The sequence below is a fragment of the Sciurus carolinensis genome, chromosome 3 (genome assembly GCF_902686445.1).
Source record: "Sciurus carolinensis chromosome 3, mSciCar1.2, whole genome shotgun sequence".
Classification (NCBI taxonomy): Eukaryota; Metazoa; Chordata; class Mammalia; order Rodentia; family Sciuridae; genus Sciurus; species Sciurus carolinensis.
Genome location: NC_062215.1, coordinates 59673151 through 59696069, shown reverse-complemented (window position 1 = coordinate 59696069; position 22919 = coordinate 59673151). Strand labels below are relative to the sequence as shown.

The following is a 22919-nucleotide window of genomic DNA, read 5'->3' as shown; positions in this document are numbered from 1 at the left end:
CAAGGTTTCTGCAGAAGGGGAAAGGAAGAATTTGAGGCACTGTTCAGGCCCTAGCCCAGAGACAAGGAAGGACAATATATAAGAAAATGAAAGATAGATGAGATCATCCTGTCCTAGAACTCCATCCACTGCAATGCTATGGGGACCTCAGAAATTAGCTCTCCCAGGAAGGAGAGGAAGTCTGGGGAGCCTCAAACCTATAAACAATGTAAGCATCTAGTAAACCCAGTAATGGTGCTTTGTGACTTTGTGATGCTTTTGATTTTTCTTAAAAAGATTTTACATAATTCTCTACTCCACCCCTGATAATAGTTCCATGGGGTAAATAGATGGTTATTCCTTCCATTTATCAAACAAGGATAAGGAAGTCCGGAGTTTATTCATCTTTCCAAAGTCACCCATGGAGTTAATGATGGGTGCTAGAGCCAGACCAGGGTCCCCAGAACAAATGGTTTATTTCCTCAGATTTCTGGCCAGAGTGAAAGCTCTTAGCCAACCCCCAGGTTTGCCTTGACCTGGAGGTGAGAAGGAGGTGGAAGAAAGAGGCAAAAGGGAGAAGCTTTCTCCAACATGGTTTCCTATTGAGTCCTCAGGAATACAGTGCTTTCCCTCTCAGAACCATGTTAGTGGGAGCTGCCGGGATTGCATCTTGTGGGGGTGGGGTGATCACATAATGACTTTGGAAGTGATAGTGGAAAAGCTGAATTAAGAGTGTTCTAGGGCCTCTAGGGATGTCACCCCATGCTATGATTTTCTAGGCCTAATTAGAAGTTGAGGGTCTGGTGATGAGATTAATGGGCAGGAAATGTGGACAGGTTGTCTGACTCTCCTTCAGGGTCCTGCTCCATTTCAACCCTTATTTCCCACCAGATGGAGACTTGCATTTCCCTAGCTATAGGGTCCCAGCTCTTGATATTCATGAAGTACACTGATATGGTCAGTCTATAGTCAAACTGGTTTTTTTCCATTTGTTAATCATGACTTAACTTACTTAGGACCAGCTGGTGAACTTCTTGGTCATCAGTTTCCTCATCTGGGAAAGCAGATAATATTTCCAACCACCTGTGGTTGGCCTGAGAATTATATAAATGACATATTGTAAGGTACTTATTAATAGTAATGATCAAATAGCCATCACTAATAGTTACTTTGTGTTTTGTGCAGTTTCTCACCTAATCTTCCTGAAAAGTCTTTGATGAAGCTTGATTATTTGCTGTACTTTCGGGAAACTGGGGCTCAAAGACAGTTAGTAACTTGCTTGATGTTATAGAACTAGAAAGTGGCAAAGCTGGAACTCAAACCCAAAACATGATTTTAACAACTTTTCCACAAGATTTCCCCTTCCCTCTTCTTCGAACTGCTTCAAAAGCAATTGAGGCCCATCACTGGGGCTCTGTCTCTGTCCTCAAGACTCTCATGTTGGTGCCAGTCTTTTGCAGCTCCTTCATGATGCAGTCCTGGATATCTCCACCTCAGGATGCTGGCCCATTGGGAAAGGGTTAGTGGCCACTTCAGATGCTTGCATTAGACTTGTCAAAGTCCCTGGTACCTGTTAGGCAATGGACCAGCCTGGGGCCACATCCACAGCATGCTCACTCTGGCAAGCCTAGACCTCAGCTCTGGATTCCAACTCCAGTTAAAAACTGCCACCACCCATGGTGTAACTTTCTGTTTACTAGGCAGCTCCTGCCCATTATAACATATTTTAAAGGCATGGTAATTAAGACGGGTCATGTTTGAGCAAAATTAGAGAAATGAACCAAAACAACACAATAGAGAGCCTGTCAATAATATGTGGAAATTTGACACATGGCATGGGTAGACTGCAGAACAGCAGGAAACAGGCATCTTGGTAAACAACTGTGGGGAAATCAAGGATCTGTGGAGGAAAAGATGACACTCTTTCTCATTGCACGTTCAATGTACAAAACCCAGTTTTAGGTAGATGAGATACTTACATTGAGAGTAACAATGTAAAATCTTAATATTTTAAATATAATAAATTCTAAAACATAGTATGTTCTTAATATATCCTTTGGAGTATTCTTATGATTTCTTTAGGAGGTAAATGCTTCTTAAAGAAACCCCCAAAGCATTAATCTTATTTAAAAAAGACTGAGAAATTAGTTTTAACTAAAATTTCAAGCTGTTTAATAAGAAAAAGATAAGCCATGTATTAAAAATTATTTTGTAAAACACAGCTGTTCTGAAGTATCCAAAACATATTAAAATTTTTGTAACCAATGAGAAAAAGACAAAGACTCAATAGAAACAGGCAAAGCATATAAACAAATCTCACAGAAGAGGATACAACAATGGTCAATGAATGTAGAAAACTCAGAATTATTGGTAATCTAGCAAATGCAGGATAAAATCACAATGTAAATACCATTTTACACTTATATGTTGAGCTGAATGAAGAAATGAGATAATATCAAGTTTTAATAAGAACAGAGAGCAATAAAAACTCTTACACACTGCAGTTGATACCATCAAATTTTATTCTGATGTCTCTCTATCTGATTATTTTTGTTTGATTGAATACACTTTTCCCCATTCTTTTTTTATTGCATTTTATAAATACAAAACTAATACAGCTATAACATATTGCATAGGCAGTGGTACTCTCACTTAAGAATTAATTAGTTTCCCTTGGAACTCAGACAAACATGGTGGCACTGGGAGGGTCCCAGGAAGTTCAACATATGTGAGGGGCACATTAGAAAAATATTTTTTTCCTTTAAACCTGAGTTGCATTAATTTGATTCCTACTTAGAGACCTTAGAGAAATTCTTGTATGTGCGCACCAGGAGATGTGTGCAAGAGTATTACAGAAGCAGGATATCTTCAAACCGAAAAGAAATGATACATCATAGAACACTGATGCCTTGCAATGCAATGCAGCCATGGATATAAATGAATACAGCTATAGGCACTGGTGTAGAGAACACACAAAAAATATTGCATGAATAAGCACTCCAAAAGCAAATGAGTAGTGGTTTATCCCTCTCATGTATACCATTTATACAGGATTTGTTACTGAAGCTCTTTCCTTGAATCCAGCATGCTGGGAGGTGGATCGAAGAAGAATGGCACCAGAAGACAAGATTTTCTAATGTTCTACCCATTGTCACTGAACATGGGCATATGAACTTCGTCTACCCTCTCCCAGGAAGCTCTATCATCCCCATGCATATTGACTCTGATGGGATCCAGTGCTGCCAGGTTTGTCTGAATTCCAAGATAAAGTAATTTTGATTCTCAAGGTAAGAACACCACTTCATGTGTAATATTATTATGCCTGTATCAATGTTGTGTTTATGAAATGCATTAGAAATAAAATGCATGGGGCAAAGTATTATCAGTCAAATAGAAAAATAATCAGAAAAACAGAATCTTTTAGCAATATCGGGAACTGAAGTGTGGGCATTGTTGCAACCTCATGCTCTTGAATATAATCCACATCCCTATCAACTAATTGTAAATATCATCATCATCATCATCATCATCATCATTATCATCATCCAAAGCACTTATATGGATTAAATTATCTAAAAATACAAAGAAATTTGCTTCCCTTCACCACATGAGGGCTCTGAATTGCCATGTTTACCAAATAAATGCCTTTTTCCTTTTCTTTCATAGTTAACTACATTAAATACCTCTGTTGACAAAACAAGCCACCAATTATGTCACTTGTATTCTTCAGAACTGCCACTCTGACCGGAGTGATTTAAAATCTCAGTGTAGTTTTAATTTGCATTTATCTAATTTGTAGAGATGCTGAACATTTTTCATATATTTTTTGACCATTCATATTTCTTCCTCTGAGATGTATCTGTTCAGTTTTTTTTCTCATTCATTGATTAGGTTATTTGTTTTTTTGTGCTAAGTTTTTTGAGTCAGAACAGCAATTATTAAGAATACAAGTAATAATAAATGTTAGCAAGAATATGGGGAAAAGGAATACTCATACATTGTTGGTGGGACTGTAAATTGGTGCAACCAGTCTGGAGAGCAGTATGGAAATTCTTCAAAAACTAGGAATGGAACCACCATTTGACCCAACAATCCTTCTTGGTATATGTCTGTTATGGTTTGGATGTTATGATTTGAGGTGTCCCCCAAAAACTCACATGAATGACAATGTAGGAAGGTTAAGAGGAGAAATGATTGGGTAGTAAGAGTCTTAACCCAATCAGTGAATTAATCCCATGTGGGATTAATTGAAGTGGTAGGATGTGATTGGAGGAGGTGGGAATTGAGGCATGGCTATGGAGTATATATTTTGCACCTGGAGAGTGGAGTCTCTCTCTCTCTCTCTCTCTCTCTCTCTCTCTCTCTCTCTCTCTCTGTTTCCTGCTGATGCAAGATGCATTCCCTTACTATGTTCTTCCACCATGATCTTCTGCCTTACCTTGAGCCCTGAGGAATGAAACCAGCCTTCTATGAACTAAGACCTCTGAAACTGTGAACCCTCAAACAAATCCTTCCTCCGTTATAATTTTGCTGGTCAGATTATTTAGTCACAGGAGTGAAAAAGCTGACTAAAACAGTATCCGAAGGATATTGTGACAGTGGTGCAGTCACATTAATGTTTACAGGAAACCAGTTCACAATAGTAAGCTTTGGAACAAAACCAGGTGTCCTTCAAACAGAAAATGTGGTATTATATACCCAATGGAATATTACTCAGCCATAAATAAGAATGATTTTATAACTTTTTCAAGTAAATGAATGAATCTGGAGACTATCATGCTAAGTGAAATAAGCCAGTCCCCAAAATCCAAAGGTTGAATATTTTTTGCTGATATGTGGAAGCTAATGCGCAATTAAGGGGGATGAAGGGGAGCATAGAAGTTCAATAGATTAGACACAAGGGAATGAAGGGACGCAAGGGGAAATAGGAAAAAGAAAATAATTCAAATGAATCAGAAATGATTTACATATGTTCTTATATGACTACATCATAGTGAATTCCACAATTGTGTACATACAAAAGAACAGATTTCTAATTAGAATAAGATATATTCCACACTTGTATAATTACATTAAAATGAATTCTACACTCATGTATAACTAAAAAGAATCAATAAAATAATAAAAACCCAAGCTGCCAGTCAGAACTCCCTTAAAACAAAGACACTGGAAAACAATATGAAGAATATATGTAGGGGATATGAAGACCATGTGTTTCTCTTTCTTTTATATAAAATATAAGTAATTAAGTCATTTTGTTTTGTCATGAGGTAACAGGAATCTAATCTTGTGAATTTGGGCTATTAGTGGATGAGACACCCTCCTTGAACAAATTAAAGGGTAGAAAATTGTCAGGATATAGGACAAAAATCAGAGATGCAGAGACTTGGTTGCATTATTATTGATAATAGTGAAATATTAGGAATGAAAGTCCATTGGTTAAGTAAATTTTAGCATATGCAACATTATAGCATACTAGAAAATCATAACATTTTGAAGAAGAGTACATTAAATGATGCTCAAATATAAAGATTGGTTTTTAAGAAAGCTGAAAATAAAAGTTTACTCAACCCCTTGTATTTTCATGAACAAAATAAAATATTAAAATGCATATGTGTGAATGTGTGTACATTTGCACACACTCATGGCATCCAGAGACACAGTGATCAGGGGATAACTGGTTAACACACTGACTTCTTCATGGGGCAGTAAACTCCATGTGTGCAGGAACCATGTCTGTTTTGGGTCATGTCTTGACTATCACGTTGCCTGACTGAAATAATGGTTGCTCAATAACTGAATGGCACATTCCCATCTCCATTAGAGAGTGAGGAGTAGCATCTCCTTTCTTAGTAGCTAAGAAGTTGACTTAGCAGCTCAGTGGAAGAATGGACTAATGGTGGCTGAACTGCACTGGAGCCTGCCCTGTTTAAACAGTTATACCCTCATCCAGGAAGCACCAGCTGTTATGCCACTTGCCTACGTGCTCCCAATCCCACTCTCACTCCCACTCCCACTCCCAGTTCTTATAAATATGAACAGTGTTTGTGGGGGTGGAGTGCCTCTCTACTGAAAAGCTTGCTATTGTGTGTCCAGTCTAGTGAGGCTCACCCTGGACTTCATTCTGTGTGGGACAGGGAGGTGCAGGGGATCACTCTTTTCTGCTACCTTTTATTTGTAAATGTTTCCACCATAAGTCATGTGGTTCTACTAGCTTGTGTGTCTGCACATGCACACACATACATTTTTGTATAAAAGTGGTGCACAATACACTTTTTCTTGTACTTCTTGAGGTCCCTGTGGGTTCTTCACATAGAAATATGCACACACAGGAATGAGAGCCAACAGAGCAGTGTCTGGGATGGAGATAATTGAGGGTCAACAGCATGAATTTTCCTTCAGATTACTGTGAGAGTATAAAGGAAGGTCACCTGACCCAGACCCCAGAGCTTGTGGGGAGTTTCCAAGAAGACAGAAGATCTGAAATCGGTCTTCCCACATTGAGTTTTCCAGGCTACCAGTTCATGAGAAATGGAAACCTCTAGGAAGAAAACAACAACAAAAAAGCCTTTGTTAAACCATTGGAAGGAAATACATATGATGGGTTCTGTTTGGTTCCTGTAACCTAGAGGTACCTTCCACAGACAGCTGTCAACAGGAATCTCAGCTCATCCTAATTCTCTACCAACCCCTCTTGGCCTGTGACAGCTTTAAGCCAGTGGGAAATCTTTATTAATGAACAAGGAGTTGTTAAAATTTATTTTGCTACCTAAACTCACTTTCAGGATTTAGTAAAAGTAGAATGGTCCTGGTCTAGATGATTCTCTAAACTTTTATGGTGTTGGAGGTATGAGGCTGGAAAACATCTAGAACCAGAAGGTATAGGGTCCACATTGTACCATGAGAGCAGAGAAAAAGGGAAGACATTTGTTTGAGACTAGGAGAGAAGCTGGATTTGAGGATGGTCATGTGATGTGAGGTGACCTTGAGAGATGTTGGTATGGACACTTCTCCAGGGATCAACTAGGAGCACATCTCATCCCAGACTCCACCTTCCTCTTCTTCCTCATTGTTGCAGGCAATGCTAAAGGGTCTCAAGTCACTTCCTCTTTTAAAATGCCAGCCTGGACTAAACCAGAAACCCTAAATCTCATTTCTGTTTCCAACATTGCATGACTTCCTAGACTGTAAGACTTTTAAGACTAATTTAACTCTATAAAATGCTGGAAATGAGATCACTGATTCTTAATAAGTGTTCTAAAACCCATATGTAAAATAAATGAATAATTTTTTGTGCATTCGTGAAGACTGTACTTGGAAACAATGAGAAAGTTCAAAACAACTTAAAGGTACTGGAGATCATTATCTGTGTGGAACAGGAAGATGTTTACCTGGCTCTGGTCCCCCTAGAAGGCACTAATTTCTGAAGCCTCCAAGGGGTAGCAATGTGGAGGAGAAAAATCCCAATGTGGAAATGATGTGAGCAAAGTTGTTTGTCCCTATGTCCATCAGTCCTTTGTAAGCTCTCCTTCTGTGGAGTCCACTGGGCTAGCATGACTGTCTCTCTTCTTTCCCTATAAAGGGCTTGTTCTTAAGTAGGTGAGTGCCTTCCAAGACCCCTCTCTGCACACTCACAACGAGGTTTCTGTAAAAGCAAAGTTCTCTGGACTCTGGAATGGCTTTTCCTTCCCTTGCAAGAGCTCCAGTGGGACTTGGGTATTTGACTGTCAGAGGGCAGAGGGAGGCAGAGTCAGTGAAGACTAAGTTTTTGAGCCACACTAAGTGGGAGAATGGTGAGGCTTTTACCAAAATAGTTCAATGAAGAGCAGATGGAGTGGAAAGAGGGCAGTTAGCTTTGGAGAGACTGATTCAGAGGTAATGGTAAGAACATGTCCATGCAGAAAGGCCAGACCCATAGATGGCGATTGACCCATTATGGACCTGAGGGCACTATTCATCATGATGTGTTTTCATGCCTTTTGCCTTGGGGAACTCTTTGACACAAATCATTTTCTATGTGGATTAGGTTCCAGTTGAGTGAATTAAATATCTACCACTCCAACAGAGGTCGAGATGGGTCATCATGTATTTTGTTGGGGTGACCACTTTGAGGCTAAGGAATGGCCCTCACACATGATTATCATTCATGGCTCTGTAACTGTGACTTTGAGAATCTCTCTTTGTTGAAATGATCTTTTGCTTCCTGCACTTGCTCTTTCAGCTATTGGTATTATCATTCATTGCCTGCATTTGCTCTCTTATCTCATCCTTTGCTTCACAAATCATCTTAATCATGTATAATCTGAAGTCCTTGTCTGACATTTCTTCTAACATACTGTCATTGGATTCTATTAATATAGAATCTAGATTTGTTTGGATCATTTTCTTCCCTTGTTTTTTCATGTCATTCATGTATCTTCCTCTCTAGCAGTGCAGATCTGGGATATTACAGATTTCCCCCTATACGCTTATAGTGACCCTATAGGTTTCCAAAACTCTTTCTTTAAGGGGAGATCAATATTAGCAGTGCCCAATTCAGACACTATGCAATCCTAGACCAAATAGCCCCTATGAGGACCATACCAAAATTATCATAATAAACAGAATGAGATAAAATATTATCTTCAGAAAAACAAACAAATTTGCAATAAGGTCTGCAGTTTCAAATGGAGGACAAAGAGGATGCAGAGGGATGTAGAATGTGGCAGTTAATGGGATAAGAAAATAATATACAGAAGTTCTAGGTAACAGAAAGGGTGAGAGTGTAATCAAAAGAAATTGGATGTTAGCATGCAAAAAAGGGAGAAAGAGACTCTGAGGGAACAGGTAAACAAAAGGAAAAGAGAGCAAGAAAAGTAAATAATTAAACCTTAAATTTTTTCAATAAGTAGAAAAAAGAAATCTACAGTATAACAGTCATATAGTAATGAAACCTCCCAGAGTTCAGTAGCCTGATGCATGAGAGGTACCTGACAATGAGCTTCAAGCCTTCAGCAGGCATCTCAGGATGGGTTTTGCTCCACCTAAATATCGGAGCTATGGCTTCCAGGATTATGCAAGATGGGTGCTCTGGCTTCAAAATGTGTTGGCAAATAGGGAGCTGTAGCTCAGGGTGTGGCTGTGGTCAGCAGGAGGTCCTGGAGGCGGGGTATGGTTGGTCAGGCAGGAGTCCTGGAAGTCGGGTGTGTTTGGTTTGGTTGTGGGATCCTGGAGGCCGGTTGCAATAAGTCGGTCTGGGGTCCCGGTGATAGGGCGCAGTCAGTTGGTCTGGGGGTCCTGGCGGCAGGGAGCAGTCAGTTGATGTGAGGGCCCCAGAGGCAGGGAGTGATTGGTCAGGCTGGGGGATCCTGGACATGGGACTCAGTCAGTCTGGCCAGGGGTTCTACGGGGCCTGGCTATTGTCTCAAAATTGCAGCAGCCACGTGTAATCAAACCTGCAGGTACTTCAGAGTGAACTTCCAGGCAACAGCAGGCAGCTGGTGCTCCACTGGTGGTCAGTGATCAGTTTGCTGACTGTTGTCAGATGATCAGGAGGTGAACCTTGTGCGTTGAGTGATGGATAGGTGTAAGGCAGGCGATGGACAGGCGAGGGGCAGGTAAATGGCAGATGATAGGCACCTGGCAGTGAGAAATCAAGAAACAGATATCCTCTGCTTGAAAGCAGAGTTACTGAGCGACAAGGAACGCAGCCTCCCTCTAGTCCGCCATCTTGGATCTCTCTGTAACTGTGACTTTATCTGGTCATCAGGCCCATGATACTACATGGGTTACATGATGAGTAATTAGATCCAACAGAAAGAAGAGCAAGGTACTAATTGGTGCTGGAATTGGAAGCAGAATGGAATTCAGGGTCTGGTTCTCTGCATACTCAAGACTCCATCTGGGAGAGGTCAGCTAGGTATCCAGTGAGGTAACTACTACTGTGTATTCACTCAGTCACCTAGGAGTTTCAATCTCAAAACTCTCTTCTTCTCAAAGTTCATTTTACAGTCTTCTTATTTAGTAAAATGTCACTTCTAATTTAGTAAAATGTCACTCTGGAACCCAAATTTCCTAGGTTCTATATGGAGAAATGCAAAATGATCTTCCAACTTAGGAAATCTAAAAGTCTCCAATTTGGAGCTAGAAATATCTTCAATGATGTGTCTTCACACAGTTTGACTGATTGTCATTGCTTTTTTATCTTTTTCTGATGAGTTCAGGTGAAGTATCTTGACTTCACAAGTTAATCTTTTAGTAGTCTGGGCCACAGTAATTGTCTCACTACTGCCATCACTCACAGTCAGTCCTCTGTCTCTGCAAGTTCCATATCCATGGAGTCAACTAATCATGGAAAAAATACATTTGGAAAAAAATTGCATCTGGGCTGAACATATACAGAATTTTTTCCTTATTATTATCTAAATGATACAGTATTATAACTGTAACTTAACTTTTACATTGTATGTTAATATATATGTATATATACTTATATATACATATATATAATCTAGAGATGATTTAAGTATGTGGGAGAATGTGCATAGATTACATGCAAAACTATCCTACTTTATCTATGGGTCTTGAGCACCATCTGCCAGGTTTGGAGTCCTGGAACCAACTCCTGAGGTTACCATGGTATGACTATATGATGACATGCATATGTGGAGTATGTGGGGATACAGGTTATGGGGACCACCTCTACCCCTTCTCCCAAAGCTTCCCTTTCCTCTGGGCTCTTGTGCACCCCCAACTAATATCATGCCACCATCTGCAGACTTGTGGTTTCTTTCCTGGAATTTTGGTCTCAGGAAAATTGTCTCTTCCTCTGACTTTCAAATGTCACCTTTGTTCCTTTTTTTGTCAGTTCATCTGTCTCTGTTTGTGTAGTTCCAATGCCTCTGTTCTTGCCCATTTAGGGTCAGATTTATGAAGACTTTTCTTATTACACCTCATTCTTTAACTTTCTCCTCCTTAAACTGTGTGTCCTTACTCTCCTGGACATTGCCACACTTGGTGATAAAGATCTCATTCTCCTTTTACCACCATTGGCACCCTCCAACTTTGCTCCAACTACTGCAGGTGGAAGAGTCATGGATCTGGGAGCCTCAGGAAATGATTCACTTGTGACCAAGTTCGTCCTGCTGTGCTTAACAGAGACTCCAGCTCCACAGCTCCTCTTTGCATCTTCCTTCTTCCTTCTGTAGCTACTATTCATGGTAATTTTACATTCTTGCCATCATCTTTATGGAATCCAAACTTCAAATGCCTGTGTACTTCTTCTTGGGAAATTCATCTTTCCTCATAGATGTTGGGAGCATCAATGTCACTGTCTCTGTCACGTTGAGGCATTTCATGTCCAACAAAAAGACCATTCATTTTAGGGCATGCCTCTCACAACACTTCTTCCATCTCCTGGTAGGGATGGACTTCTTTCTGTTGACTGTCACAGCCTATGACCACTATCTGGCCATTTGCCAGCCTCTCACCTACAGCACCCATATGGGTTGGGAATGTAGAAATGTAGAAAGTCAGCCAGACACATTATGTGTCTTTTCCATCACCAATGCACTAATGCAAACTGTTGCCTTGTCTACTCTTAAATTCTGTGACCCCGAAGTGTTCAATCACTTCTACTGTGACTTCCTCCAGGTCTTCCAACTCTCCTGTTCCAGCACCCAACAATGAGCAGTTGCCCTTTACAGCAGCAGCCTGTTGAGGGCCGTCTTGGACAAGATGGCGCCTGGCAGTGAGCCAAAGGGCACTGGATACCAAAATAAGGAAGTACCCAAAAAGGTTGCTTGCCTACTAGTTCCTTGGAGACTTATGACGTGTTGACGTCAGGCTCTAGGATTGGCTATCTATATCTTGCCGCACGTGGACAGCTCGTGATTCATATAGTGCTATGCTGACATTCCTCTACATGCTCTCCTGTGTGAAAGAAAGCTTTGCTATAATTGGCTGATAAGCTAGGAGCCTGGGGGAGGAGAGAGGGAGAGGGTAGAAGAAGGGAGATAGTGGCAGAACAAAGGAGGCAGAAAAACAGGGAGGACACAATAAATCTGGTCAACTAAAGATTGGTGGTGTCTCCTTTCTCCACGCCAGTTCCGCTGGACGGAACAAGTGGTGGCCTGGACGGGGAGTTTCTTCCTCCTTCTGCATCCTCCCACGTAAGTAACTTAAGGTAAGCTATAGGAAAACTAAGTTACTTTAGGTAAGTTATAGGAAAACTGTAGCATAACCCCGGTGAAGGTAGGCCACATAATCCCAGTGAAGGGAGTCTACATAACCCCGGTAAAGGGAGACCACATAACCCCAGTGAAGGGAGTCTGCATAACCCTGGTAAAGGGAGGCCACATAACCCCGGTAAAGGGAGTCAGTATAACCCCGGTGAAGGGAGTCAGCATAACCCCGGTAAAGGGAGGCCACATAACCCCGGTAAAGGGAGTCTGCATAGCCCTGGTAAAGGGAGGTCTCGTAACTCCAGGATGGGGTCACAAGTGTCTAGAAATCAAATGATAGGAATCATACAAGATGTACTTAAGGCTAATGGAACTGCCGTAAAACGATCTACCGTAACAGCATGTGTAACTACACTGGCCAAGGTTAGTCCTTGGTTTTTGGAAGAGGGAGTCCTAAATATTCCACAATGGGAACATGATAAAGAAGATCTTATTAAAGCAGAAAAGCAATCCCCATTACCTAGAGGTACTTTTCCCATGTGGCAGCTCATTAAGGAATGTCTAACATCTAAAAAAGGTAAAATAATAACTTTAGTAAAAAAAAAAGGAAATATGTGTTTGGAAGAGATAAGAAACAACTAAGTGTAACTTCTCATAAAGAGGAAGAAGAGGAGGAGGGGCTTACTGGGGAGGAATTAGAAAGAGCATCAAGGACACGGTCGCCCCCATCAGTTATATCGGGAAGGAATACCAATCCCTTCCTGGAGGCAGCCGCTCCCCCTCAAGCAGCCTGCCTCCTATATCTCCCAAAGTACCCTTGGGAGGAGTTATCTCATGCTATAAATCAGATGGGTTTTTCACCGCGGGGAAAAGAAACCCCCCTTAAGGAAACCTCAGCAGTCCCACAATTCTTCCCTGTACTAGAGAACCAAAATAGACAAAGATTCCACCAACCTCTGGATTTCAAAACAGTAAAAAATTTTAAGGAGGCAGTGGCTACATACGGTCCACAGGCCCCCTTTACAATTAGTATGTTGGAATCAGTAGCGGGGCTGAATCTAGTACCGGAAGATTGGAAAAGGCTATGTAAAGCTGTGCTATCAGGGGGGCAGTACCTAGTGTGGAAAACTGCATGGCAGGAAGCCTCATTAGAAATGGCATGATGTAACGCTGCCGCAGGCTTTCCCCAAAGAAATGTAGAAATGCTAACAGGAGAAGGAAACTATGAAGGTATTCAACAGCAGATTATTTACGATCCTGGGGTGTATGCACAAATTGCTGCTGCTGCCACTAAAGCCTGGAAGTTAATTCAAGGGTCAGGAGATTTACAGGGGCAGTTGTCTAAGGTGATTCAGGGGAGTAACGAACCATTTGCAGATTTTGTTGATAGAATAATCCAAACGGCTGCTAGAGTATTTGGGGATTCAGAACAAGCTATGCCCTTAATAAAACAATTAGCTTATGAGCAAGCAAATAGATGGTGTAAAGAAGCTATAAGACCATGGAAAAATAAAGATTTAAGTACATATATAAAGGTCTGCAGGGATATCAATGATGCAGTCATTACAGGACAAGTAATAGCTGCTGTTCTTCATGGGACAAATCAGGGGCAATCAAGAGCTAAAGGAATAATATGCTTTAAGTGTGGGCAAGAAGGGCACTTCAGAAGAGACTACCCTGAAGGACTCACAGGGTTAATGCCCAGGGGAACACCTAAGACTAGAGAACAGCAAGGGACAAATCAATCTGCCCCAGGTCTATGTCCCTGGTGCCAGAAAGGAAGGCACTGGGCGAGATTTTGTACATCAAGATTTGACATAGAGAGAAATCCTCTTCCTACCCAGTCAAAAAATGGCCAGGGGGGCCCAACCCAGGGCCCTCAAATATACGGGACCTTTCAGAATCCCATAGTCCAGATCCCCACTCACAATCCTTTCCGACTATCTCCTCGTTGTCCCGAGGAACATCATGGAGCAGGAAATTGGACCTCTGTGCCTCTGCCAGACTCGTTCTAACCCCAGACATGGGAGTACAAGTGGTCCCCATGGGCATACATGGACCACTCCCTGAGGGCACAGTAGGATTATTGTTGGGGCGGAGTTCCACAACTCTGTCAGGATTACAAGTATTTCCAGGAGTCATTGATTCTGATTATTCTGGGGAAATAAAGATTATGTTATCCTCCCCTCAAGGGGTATCTGTTGTTTCTCCAGGAGACAAAATAGCCCAAATATTGATATTGCCTGGCCATCATGGGACTTTTCCCAGTTCACAAAGGACTAGAGGAGACAACGGGTTTGGATCAGCAGGATCGGGTGTCTTTTGGGCACAATCAACAAAAAATAGACTCATGCTTAAATTGAAAGTTAATGGTACTCCCATAGAGGGTCTAATAGACACAGGTGCTGACATCTCTATTATAAGACAGAAGGACTGGAACTAATCATGGCCTGTTACAGCATCCAGTACTACCTTACGGGGACTTGGATTTGCTCAAACCCCATTACAAAGTTCAGCTGTGTTATCTTGGGAGAACCCTGATGGGAAAAGGGGGACATTCCAACCTTATGTATTAGCTCACCTGCCTGTCACTCTTTGAGGAAGAGACATTTTAACACAGATGGATGTTGTCACTTCTTCCTCAGTTGAACAAAATATTTCCTGTCTAAACCCAACCATTTTACCAGTCATGGTGGGACAAGGATATATCCCTGGAAAAGGACTAGGCAAGAATCTACAAGGTATGACCTGCCCCATTCAAGCCAAAGGACAAACAGAGACTAAGGGGCTGGGTTTTCTGGAGGGGCCACTGAACCATTAAAGATAACATGGAAATCCAATAATCCTATCTGGGTCCCCCAGTGGCCCCTTTCTAAAGAAAAAATAGAGGCAGCCCAGGAAATAGTTAATCAACAATTAAAGAAAAATCATATCATTCCTTCCACTTCCCCTTGGAATACACCCATTTTTGTCATAAAAAAAAAGTCTGGGAAATGGCGACTCTTGCAAGATCTGAGAGCCATAAATTTCAGTATGCAGATTATGGGCCCGGTGTAACTGTGTCTCCCCTCGTTAACTGCTGTTCCAAAACATTGTCATATCATTCTCTATAGACATAAAAGATTGTTTCTTTTCCGTTCCTGTGCATCCCGAGGATGGCCCTCGATTTGCCTTTTCCATTCCCTCTTTAAATAATAAAGGGCCTAATACTAGATACCAATGGGTGGTCCTTCCCCAGGGAATGGCAAATAGTCCCACTATGTGTCAAATATATGTTGGTCAGGCTATATCACAGATTAGACAAAATTGTAAAGGACTTTATTGTCTCCATTATATGGATGATATTCTTTTGGCTCATAAGGAACAGGAGACCTTATTAGGGGTATTTGATGATATTATCAAAACCCTAGAAAAATGGGGATTACATGTGGCCCCAGAAAAGGTGCAAACCTGCAGCCCTATTACCTTTCTAAGACATCAAATTTAGATACCTGTGTTAGGCCACAAAAAATTCAATTAGCCACAGAAAAGCTTAAGACTCTAAATGATTTCCAAAAATTATTAGGTGATATAAATTGGATAAGGTCAAATTTGGGAATCACCACTGGTCAACTTAAGCTTCTGTTTGATATTCTCCAAGGAGATTCAGACCCTACATCCCCCAGAAATTTAACTCCTGAAGGTAGAAAAGCCTTGAGGTTAGTAGAACAAGCTTTAAAAAATGCTCATAGTGATAGAGTTGATCTATCTTTGCCTTTTAATCTCATAGTATTAGATGCTAAATATACTCCTACAGGTGTATTGTGACAAACTGACTCCTAATATAGATCCATTTGCCAGTGTCCCCCAAATATGTTTCCCCGTATCCTGTGATGGTAGCAAATCTAGTTACATTAGGACTTAAGACAGCCCTTCGAGTTTTTGGAGTTCATCCTCAGACAGTTATTGTCCCATACACAGCAAAACAGATTGAAATACTAGTTAACAATAAAAAAGATTGGGCAATTTATTGTTCCACCATGGCCACATTTGATAATCACTTGCCAAGTTCACCTATTGTTAGCTTCTTCAAAAGACATCCTGTTATTTTCCCTCAGGTTGTTAAGTCTCAACCTATCCCAGCAGCAAATACAATCTTTACAGATGGCTCCTCCTCTGGCACAGCTACAGTAGTTTCTGATAAAGTACAGACTATTATTACTTCTCATAAGTCTGCTCAAAAAACTGAACTGGAAGCATTTATAACTGCCTTACAAACATTTCCTGAGAAACTTTTAAATATTTATACTGACAGTCTCTATATTGTCCAGCTTGTGCCCCAACTTAAGACAGCTGGACCCATTAGTCCTCAATCTACCTTACAACGATGCTTTTATCAAGTACAAACTCTTCTGTGGGCTTGCAAAGAACCTTTATATAGAGGCCATATCAGAGCACATTCAGGCTTACCTGGGCCTTTAGCTCAAGGAAATTCTACTGCAGACTCAGCTACTCGAGATCCTCATGTGTTTAACATTGTACAAAAATCAATTAATTTCCATAAAGATTTTCATGTCAATGCTACTATTCTCAAAATAAAATATAACATTACAAAAGAGCAAGCTAGAAATATAGTAAAACAGTGTCCTGCCTGTGTGCCTCATTTATCTGTTCCTCATTTTGGAGTCAATCCTAGAGGACTCCTTCCAAATCATCTATGGCAGATGGATGTCACCCATATCCCTGAATTTGGTACTTTAAGATTTGTACTTATAACTGTAGATACCTACTCAGGATATATATTTGCTACCACTCATACAGGGAAAAAGACAAAAGATGTAATCAGTCATTGCTTTCAAGCCTTTGCTACTATGGGAAGGCCAAAATCATTTAAAACAGATGATGGGGCCTGCATATACTTCTTCTTCATTTCAACAGTTTTGCTCAAAGTTTAATATCTATCATTCTACAGGATTACCCTACAACCCACAAGGACAAGCTATCGTGGAAAGGGCTAATCAAACATTTGAAAGTCTGCTTAACTAAAAAGGGGGAATAGGGGCATTAGCCCCTCCCAAGAACAGACTTAACCTTGCTTTATTCACCCTCAACTTTTTAACTTTGGATGCTATGGGCTGTACTGCAGCTGATAGACATTTTAGTGAAAAGTCTGGTGGCCATCCACAAGCAATGTGGAAAGACATCTTGACTGGGTCCTGGAAAGGACCTGACCCAATATTAATTTGGGGGAGAGGATCTGTTTGTGTTTTCCCTCAGGACCAACAACAACCTATCTGTGTCCCGGAGTGCTTGGTAAGAACTATCCATAAGAAAGAAAATGGCACCGAAACACAAAATGATGGTGATGGTGGTAAGCCTGCTGTTGTTAGCTCTTCTTAAAACGTTTGGGGATATATCACTCATGGCACACAAATTTTCCCTCAATTATTTCCTAGTACAGAACTTCTAGGTATTCCTTGTGGTATACCAGCTGGTTCCACTGTGAAGCCACTTATTACTAGTCTAAACTTCAAGTTAAGAGGTAGTCTTTGCTTCCTCTGGTTAGCCACCTCAGAAACTGCCATAATACAGGGAGGCAATCTCTCTCTCATTCATTAAAGGTACAGTCTAAAGCAAACCTATATATAGGGAAGTAATACACCTGTTTGTAGTTATACAGGGTGCAAGGCCAATTACTCTTTATCAGGTTTTCCCCCCTACTCCCGTATGTGTCACGTCTCCGTTTGTGTTCATTCTAAGAGTTCTAAGTTTGATATTAACATTACTAATAACAATGATAAGGATACTGAGGTCCTTAACTGTGTTATGTGTTAAGAGTGTTATGTGTTATGTGTTAAGAGTGTTATATGTCTAGTTGTTGGGATGCCTCACTATTTCCTCTGGCTGTGATTGCCAGGATTCCAAAATTCATTCCAGTCCCAGTGACCTTAATTCATAGTGAGTGGAATTTCCTACCCGTGAAAGCAAAAAGAGATTTTGGTGTCTCAGCCATTGTAGCCATCGCTGTTGCTGCGGCGGCTGCTGCGGCTGCTGCCACTGCTGTTGGACTTGCCCTAGGAACTGCTATTCCTACTGCTCATGCACTCAACAATCTGTCACAAGCCACTGCTAAAGCATTGACAGCCCAAGAAAACATCAATGTGCATCTCGCTACGGGAATCCTGATTCTAAACCAAAGAGTGGACTTACTACAAGAATAAGTGGACATGTTGACTGTTACCACACAGACAGACTGTCTAGTGCATGCCCAAGCACTATGCGTTACCCCGATACCCTATTCTAATATTACTGCTGCTGCCAATATGTCCAAATGACTTGGTAGTATGCTTAATGGGACATGGACTAAAGAGTTAACTAATTTGACCCTATTGAAAAATTCTATATTTGTGGAAAATAGTACTCACGTCAAGGTCCCGGGTATGCCAAAAGCCATTAGTTTCTTACAGTCAGCGTTACAATTTGGTAAACAATGGATGGGAAGTTTTGCGATGATGGGGTTGTTGTTCTTTCTGTTATTATTGCTGCTCAGATATCTTTTGTCTCTAAGGAGTCATCAAAGACGGCAAGCCTTAGTGGTATGGCAAGCCCTTATGGCCATGGACCAAGGCTCTGATCCGCAGATTTGGCTCTCCCAACAGGACTGGTAGTCAATGACGGGTAAGCACAGGGTGGACTTTATACCAACCTAAGACAGGGATCAAAGCATGCCAACAGTTCTTTGACTCCCAATGACGGGTAAGGATAAAGTCTGACTCTGGCACCTAAGACAGGCACAGTCGCTGTCCTTTTCTTTTTATAACAAAAAGGGGAAGCTTGTTGAGGGCTGTCTTGGACAAGATGGCGCCTGGCAGTGAGCCAAAGGGCACTGGATACCAAAATAAGGAAGTACCCAAAAAGGTTGCTTGCCTACTAGTTCCTTGGACACTTATGACGTGTTGACGTCAGGCTCTAGGATTGGCTATCTATATCATGCCGCGTGCGGACAGCTCATGGTTCATATAGTGCTATGCTGACATTCCTCTACATGCTCTCCTGTGTGAAAGAAAGCTTTGCTATAATTGGCTGATAAGCTAGGAGCCTGGGGGAGGAGAGAGGGAGAGGGTAGAAGAAGGGAGATAGTGGCAGAACAAAGGAGGCAGAAAAACAGGGAGGACGCAATAAATCTGGTCAACTAAAGATTGGTGGTGTCTCCTTTCTCCGCGCCAGTTCCGCTGGATGGAACAGCAGCCTTCATGGGTGTGGCCCCCTTGGTCCTCATCATGGTGTCCTATGCCCACAAGGTGGCTGCCGTGCTATGAATCTGCTCTGCTGAGGGCAGAAAGAAGACCTCCTCCACATGTGGCTCCCACCTCACTGTGGTGGGCATCTTCTATGGAACAGGTGTCTTCAGCTACATGAGACTTGGTTCTTTGGAGTCTTCAGACAAAGACAAAGACAAGGGCATTGGCATCTTCAACACTGTCATCAGCCCCATAGTGAACCCACTCATCTACTCAGTCTCAGGTACCCTGATTTGAAAGGCAACCTGTGGAGGATGCTCATGGGGAAGTTGCCCCCCAAGTGTCACCAACTGCCTGTAGTCTTTTTTTTTTTTTTTAGCTATTTAAAGGAGTTTAGTTACCAAGGTGCTTATTTTCAACAAAATGCCCTGTCAATCAGAAGGACACATGCTGACTGGAGGTCTGACCCACCTTACTCATGCAACAAATTTATGTTCCCCACCCTCCCTCCACCCACCTTTAAAACAAACACAAGAACTAATTACAATCAGAGGAAAAAAGGTCAACTGACCTTGCCAAAAAAAAAAAAAGACTGACTCATTTCCAAGTGGATGAGAAGAGTCCAACACTGACTGACCTGGGTCAGAGGCTGGTAAGGACAGGACAGGAGGGTCAGGGAGACTCTACAGGTGTTCCAAGGCTTCGACCCTCGGCCTCAGTGCCTGCGGAAGCCAGGCTCCATGAAACACTGCACAGGTAACGTTCAGGGTCCCTTCCCACTACCACCAAGTCCACCACCCTCCCTCAGCCCCAACCCTGACAACATCACTCCAGTTTGTTATGCAACATGATCCACGGGACATCCCCTTTCCCTGCCTTTGACCCACCCACCCACATGTCTGACCCACCCTGTGCTGGCCCTGACAGGCTCCTGAGACCCACCAATGACAGTGTGGGGGGGGGCTGGGGTGCCAGGCCAGCAGCACCAGGGGCCAGATGGGTTACAGAAATGCACTTGGCCATATGTGCCAAATGAGATTTGGTTCCACAGTCAAAGCTGTCATAAAAAAAGATAAAGTCACAAAGTGAAGATCAAACCTTCGCTATAGAAAATACCAAAACCTTAGAATTAGGCTATGCACAAACAAAAAGGAAACGTAGGTCAAGACACCTCAAAGAGGTTACCCATGAATACTTCCCAAAAAACAAGTGGTTTTAACTCAGACCATGTCTATGTTCAGTTAAGTCCAAAACGTAAGTAGCAGTATGGGAATTTTCCAAACTCAGTAAACAGGACCCACTTCTCCCCTGTTAAGTGCAGAGCATTTCTGTGTGTCCTTATATACACAGCGTCACTTCTGTTCTCTTCAGCAGGAGCTCAGGCTGCATCCTCACACCCTGCCAGTACCAGCTCTGTGGGAACTTGGGTTGCACAGGGTTGTCCCATTGCCCCTTCCTCCACGGAACCCACCACGGGAACTACGACTGCGGAGGAACCTCCCTGACACGCCAAAGGTCTCTGTGTTGAGCTTCCTCTCTTCTGCCCATGTTGTACGCCTAGAACTGGTCTTGAGTTCAGAGGAGATGTTGTCAAAGAATGACTTGGATTTATCGTAGTAGCAGTTAGGCCCCAGGAGGTCTTCCTCAGCAGGAGTTTCATCTCTCTGAGTCACCACGGCTGGGTCCTTCTCTTCCCCCTTCTCAGCTTTGTCCTCTTTAAAATTCAGCTTCTTCTTGAATTCTTTGTCAAGCTCCTCTCGGTTGAACTGAGCATTTGCACTCTCAAAATCAAAGTCACCTTCAAACTTGTGTTCTCCTTGACATTAGCTGGACGATTTTGCCCTTTGGAGCGATTCCTTGTTCACCAGTTGCCACCAGTGGTCTTGCTGCTTGGCTGGGCCTGGCCGCTGTTCAGCTGCATCCCTGCAGTGCCCTTGCCAGGTAACAGCTTCTTGGCATTCAGGTTATTGACAGAGCCAGTCTGGACAGCCTGCTCCACCATGGGGCTCTTGCCAACAGGGGCAGAAGGAAAGCCGGCTCCCTTGGAAGTGAGCTGAGGTGGCTCTGAGGACATGTCAAGCTCTGAAACGGGCTGTGGAGATGGAGAAGAACTAGGGCTGGAAGCAGCAGCTGAGGCTGGAAGGCTTACCAACTTCTCTAGACCTAAGGAAGCAGCATATTGCTGGCTGAGCAGGGAGCTGGCCGCCAGCTGGCCATAGGGTGGCATTCCTCTGAAGGGGCTGTAAGGCACATGCGGCTGGAAGGGCGAGGCGGAGGCAGAGCCCAGAGAAGACTGAACAATGGCAGGGTCCTGAGGGAGCGTGTGCTGAGCTTTTGGAGGTTCACACACCGTGATATCTTTGATGTCACTTCCCCGGTAAATGATATACTCATAAATTTCCTCTCTTGGGGGAGCAGGCCTATCTGTAGGACGATCTTCGGTGCCAAAGGATCTCACTTTGGCGAGCGCCACGGTGGAGTTGTCGGTGTCGATGGTGTAGAGAATGCCCTCGTAGCGGATCTGCGCCTTGGAAATGAGGCTGATCTTGCTGCCCAGGTACGGGGTGCCCGAGGAGCGGCTCATGGCGGCGGCGCCGGGCGCAGGGGACGAGCGCTGGGCCGCGCCGGGCCCCGCCCGCTCCGCCCGCTCCGCCCGCTCCGCCCCGCGCTGTCGCCGCGCCGCCCGCTCCTCGCTGCTCCGCGCCATCGGGGCGCCTCCCGCAGCACCCGAGGGGCCTGCGGGCCGCGAGTGAGCCAGCTAGCGGAGCGGTGCGCGCCTCCGGGCTCTGAGGCGAGCAGGGGAGGAGCGACCCCGCAGCCACATCCGGGACCCGGCGCCGCCACGCGCCGCCCCTATATGCTGGCCGCCCCTGCCTGTAGTGTTAACAAATGTCATGGCTCTACTTAAGCTTCTGAGAAGCCTTGTGATTACTGGAAGTAGAGTGTGAGTATGATGGAATGGGGTCAGAGACCAGCTCAGGTGCAATAAAATGATGAGAGTCGTCACTTACATCACAACTACCACGTGCCTGCCACTGTTCTAAGGGAGTGGCCTGTTAGCTCATTCAGTTCCCATAACCTTTTGAAGTAGATACAGTTTAACAAATAATATATTATAAAACTGAACCTCAGAAGGTTTAATAATTTGCTAAAAGTCACAAAGTTAATGAATGCCACAGCTTGGATTTGAACTCCAGCCCATAAAGCCCCACCTCTGAACATCACTGCACTGGGAACCAAGTCTTCAAGCACAAGCCTCTGGGGGACAATCCAGATCCAAATTATAACAGAGACACTCCCAAAAAGGCAAATCCATAGGGAAAGAAGTGAGATAAGAGGTTGCCACAGACTAAGGTGTGAAGAGGAGACTGATGGCAAAGGACCATCAGGCGCCTGAGGGGAATCACTGAAATGTTCTCTATATTGATAGAGGTACTATATACACCACTGAATATTTTCTCAAACCCATAAAACTTTATAATTATGTTTGTACCTTAATTAAACCAACTTTAAAAAATTACATCTTTAAAAATGTGCAAAATAAATGAGAAAAAATGTA

General features: G+C 42.8%; 3 pseudogenes; 2 read left to right on the top strand and 1 right to left on the bottom strand.

Moving 5' to 3' along the window:
* LOC124979393 (myomesin-2-like) overlaps positions 1–22919 on the top strand; it is a 460208-nt pseudogene that overhangs the window by 198110 nt on the left and 239179 nt on the right.
* On the top strand, positions 11052–20622 carry LOC124981212 (putative olfactory receptor 3A4; annotated as a pseudogene).
* On the bottom strand, positions 20317–21956 carry LOC124979567 (protein LSM14 homolog B-like; annotated as a pseudogene).